Source organism: Delphinus delphis, chromosome 10 (genome assembly GCF_949987515.2).
Source record: "Delphinus delphis chromosome 10, mDelDel1.2, whole genome shotgun sequence".
Classification (NCBI taxonomy): Eukaryota; Metazoa; Chordata; class Mammalia; order Artiodactyla; family Delphinidae; genus Delphinus; species Delphinus delphis.
Genome location: NC_082692.2, coordinates 21,232,134 through 21,236,940, shown reverse-complemented (window position 1 = coordinate 21,236,940; position 4,807 = coordinate 21,232,134). Strand labels below are relative to the sequence as shown.

The window sequence follows — 4,807 nt, the reverse complement described above, 5'->3', positions numbered from 1 at the left end:
TATGTGCTGCTGTGAGAATTCTACACTTCTTCATAGGACGCATGATAATTGTAAACATTTAGTTACTTGTGATATTAAATTCCATTGAAACAAAACCTTTTATTATAATTTTTAATTCCTGGTCCTCCATCGCATTCCTGGCATGCAGCAGAGGCTGACACGCAGTATTCACTGAATATCGATTCGTTGAGTGAAAAAGTGAATGAACTTTGACCAGGGAATGCAGGTCCGTGGCGCAACGCAGGAAAAGAAAGAGGTAGATTACAGTGGGATTAAATGTAAATGGTCGATTACAGTGGGAGCCGCGGCAGCAGCAGCTGGGGTGACTTACTTTAGTCAGTGCGGTAGCAGTAAATGCTGCGATTCCGAAAATGATCACTCAAGTTGGACGTAGCAGTGGAAATGAATATTCACGTCTCTACGAGACGAAGGAAGGTACAGATTGACCATAATTCACGCTTCCCCGCCCTACTCAGTCAAGTACGCACACGCACGTACGTATGCACGTACACACGTACGCACAGACTAGATGCCCAAGGCCTTCCTTCTTGACTTTCGGCAAGGGATCCACTGGAGAACTGGAACTGGGCCGGCGCCAGCAAACTCGCATCAACACTCCTGATACCTCCCAGTCAAGGAGATCTGGAATTAAGCACCCAGCTTCTCCGAAGGCAATGCTGCTGTCAATGTAATGAAAGCCCATCTTTCTGGCAATAGTATTAGAGAAAATACTTTTTCTGATTCCTTATTCCAATTGGTCGAAAAGGAGGTGGGCTCGTCCGGGATTTGAACCCGGGACCTCTCGCACCCGAAGCGAGAATCATACCCCTAGACCAACGAGCCACCTCTGCAAAATAAAAAGCACGCCCATACTTAATATAAAGAGAATTAGAATCAGATTTCTTTTTCCACACTTTGAGTCAGAAAGATGAGCCCCAATTTTCCTGACTATTTAATCAATATAACTGTATTTAAATTGCAACTAATATACATTTTGGGACCTTATGATGACCTCTTAACTTAGGCTCAAGTTACTAAATTTTTCATCCTTCCTCCGGTCAGTTGTGTAATAACCACTCCTAAGTGAATTCCATCAGTAGACTAATCTGTGATTTAATTGACAAGATTACATAATAAAAGTTACATTAGGGCAGTACTCTATTTTTCATCCTTATTTTTAAATTGAAATATAGTTGAATACAATATTATGTTAGTTTCAGGCTTGATCCATATTTTTATCTAAAGAAGTACATATTCCCAATTTCATTATGTATTGATACTTCGTGGTGTGACAAATAATTTGAGTGACATTCATGTTAGTTTTCTATACTTTACTTTCATAGCGGAAATTGTCTGACATTTTCTTTGACAAGTCCCCTAAAACTTGCTTTTTCATAAGTAAGCATTTTTGTCAAGATATTATTTCAACATGTGGTCCCCTAAAACAGGATTGTACCCCAAGTACAGGTCATTATTATTGCATCTGTTTTATGACTTTGAAGTCTCTATATTCTGCTAGGACTGAGAACAGAATCCTTCAAAGATTTAACACTTTAGAAAACAGCTTGCAAAGACCTTCTCTTCAGGGCAAGCAGTTGTCTTCAAATTCTTTATAGATTGGCATCCCTGCTTGCTGAGTTTCTCATAAGACTTCTCTGAAAACTGGCAATGCTGGCAGATGAATGCTTAGTTTGGCTCCCTCTTGTATATCTCTTTAGCTTTAGTAGAAGGTTTTGGCTTTTCAGTAAGGATTGAGAGAGGAATCTGAAATGCCAGCTCCTTTGAAAGATGGTTCTTTTTCCCTGTTTATGTCACATCCTTATGACACCTCATAATCATAGCCTAAACCTCATAGCTAACTCCTGTTCGTTCATCATAAACCAGCCATTATGAATGTTTGTGTCCCTCCAGATTCATATGTTGAAATCCTAACCCCTAATGTGATGGTATTAGGAGGTGGGGCCTTTGGGAGGTAATTAAGTCTAAATGAAGTCATGAAGGTGGAACCTTCATGATGGGATTAGTGCCCTTATAAGAAGAGACCATAGCCCCCTCTCTCTCCCACACCCCCAAAGAAGAAATCATGTGAGCAACAGCAATATGATGCCTACAAACCAGGAAGTGGACTTCACCAAACACTGAATCAACTGGACCTTGATCTTGGACTTCCCAGCCTCCAGAACTGTGGTAAATAAATTTCTATTGTTTAAACCATCCAGCCTCCAGTATTTTGTTATAGCAGCCTGAGCAGACTAAGACACCAGCTTAGACTTCCCTTGCCTAATAAGCCCTCACTAAATTCATTGAACTGCGATGCTGTTGCTTCTTTTTTCTTCCTCCACTTCTAAGCTACACGGTTAACTTACTCTCCACCTAGTATCTAAATTACCAGGCTCCGTATCTGCAAAATAATATTAAATAAACAGTTAAAAAATCAACAATCAAAATGAGGCATGGAGTTATGGTTGTAAAAGTACATGTTAATGACAGATGAATTTAGGGGCCAATTAGGAGAGGGACTTGAGGAGATTCTTTTTCTTTATGAATCTAAAAAGTCGATGACCTGGAGAACTCAAGTCAATCTATGTTGGGTGACACATTTATTGGGAACCTCAGTGTCTCCTCAGATAAATAGGTGGGTTTGAACTTCAAGGCTCCCATTAATGTTATCAGCTCCAGTAAGACACACGTGCCATCTTTCAAGGGACAGTAAAATCTGACAAATTATCACTTAGCCTTTCACTGCTTCTGATTAAATAGTTGTTACTTGACAGACACACCACTCTAAGACACCCAGAGCAGTTTTTGGAATGAGAATTTTTTCTTCGCTATTCAGAAGAGGATGAAAAATGGACTGAGCAGGTGTTACTTTTATATCTACTCTGGCTGCTGGGAGGGGTGAGAGGTTACATAAATTTCTAAAAAACCTTTGCAAGGCATTTACAGCCAGCATTTAAGGATCAACTAAAGGCAATCTGCAAACACGGTATACTCCTCCTGGAGTTTTTTGGCAGAGCCTTTCTACGTGAGGACCAGCATAACCATGAAGAGTTATCTGGCCATGAGGCCTAGTGATGTTTAAATCTCTGCCGATGTAGCTTCACTAGTGAGATTATTTTTCAAGCCTATAATTAAGGAACATGGGTCCAGTATCAAGAAGGAGAATTTCCAGAAGTTTTAAACATTTAACCATGGTACATATAAACCCCAACTTATCTTCTGATTCTGACCTAAAGTCTTCATTTATCATCATCTATATATCTCTATCTATCTATCTATCTCGCTAGTAAGCATTTTTCTGATTTGAGACTTTCAAAATGGGTTAGACTCAGATACTATCCCGAAGTACATAATGGATCAGCTCCCTTATGGACTAAAGAAAACCCAGATGTTTCTGGATGGCAGCTGGGAAATGATCAGCTGTTTTTGCTCTGGATCCTGGCAGCTTCTTCTTCCATAAGTGACAAAAGAGCTCAGAGTCTTCTCTCTTACAGCCTGCCCCTCACCAGCCCTGCTCCAATGGTCTCTCTTCCAAAGCCAAAGGCTGTCCCAATCCACGGGTGTCAGGTGTACTCACCTTGGAGGCTCTGTGCAGCACTGGGTGGTGTCCTGGCAGAGCAGAGCCAGCCAGGCCCTGTTTATATTTCCCAAAGTCCCAGTACTCATGCCTAACTCTCACTGTTGTCAAGATGTCAACATCATAAGTTTTGCCTTCACAAGGGGTAAAGAGCTTCTGCACAGTGTTGATCCCTGGGGCACATCTCTATCCTCTCCTTAATGCTCCATAATTTGCTGAGCCCAGAAACATTCCAAAGCCAGTTATAGTCAGTGGACAGTAATGAGTAGGAGGCACTGTGAGGATGAGTAGTTACCACTGCACAGCTCCCTGAGAGATTCAGGTTTCCTAGACTTTACTGCAGCCTCCTGCCATGCCCTCCACTCACCACCAAAGCTCAGGAACAATCTGGAAGAAACATCTGAGAGTCAGAAGTGGTCATTTAAAAAAAATTTATAACTATCCTCTTCATTGATAATGAAAAATCATCCAGTGTTAGAAGAAGGATACTGGATACCCATGATAGGTAGTATCTAGAAGACAGCAAAAGAGGAAACTTCTGGAATGCTGGGTTCTTGATCTGGGTGCTGGATATATGCATATGAATCAGTTCACACAACTAATTGAGATGTTCACTTATGATTTATGTACTTCCTTGTATGTTTATTTCTATTAAAAGTTTACTGCCGTTATATAGAAACCCTCTCTGATCACAATAATGCTCTTTTATCTTAACTACTTTGCCTTGTATTAATATGGGTTCTCCAACATTCTTATTGTTTGGTATTAGTCAAGATATCTTATTCCATAATTTTATTGTCAATCTAATCTCTCATTATGTGTTGGATAGGTCTCTTGAAAATGGAAAATAGAAGCACTTAATATCTAGTTTTATATAATATAATATAATATGATATGATATGATATAATATTCACAGGCAGAAAAGAATAATGGTTTGATCTATGGCCTCTAGAATTACCTTTCCTGAGTTTGATGCCACTAATTCCTAGCTCTGAGACCTTGGGAAAATTACTTTGTGCTTTCTCACCAGTAAATTGATGATAGTGAAATTAAAATTTTAATATATAGGAAGCATTGTATAAATGTTTGATGTTTGAAAGAGTAAAGCTCGTCTGGATTGAAAGAGTAAAAACTCAGCTCATACTGAAAAAGGAAAAAAAAAACCCAAACACTGCCATTCACCAGCTGGGAGAACATACACAGATAAAGCAGGCTGCAAAATTAATAGG

At 39.7% G+C, this 4,807-nt stretch overlaps 1 non-coding gene across 1 annotated transcript; it reads right to left on the bottom strand.

Moving 5' to 3' along the window:
* Positions 1-771: 771 nt before the first annotated feature.
* On the bottom strand, positions 772-843 carry TRNAP-CGG (transfer RNA proline (anticodon CGG)). Its single transcript has one exon. It is a non-coding gene; the product is annotated as a tRNA-Pro (tRNA).
* Between the last annotated feature and the right edge of the window lie 3,964 nt (positions 844-4,807).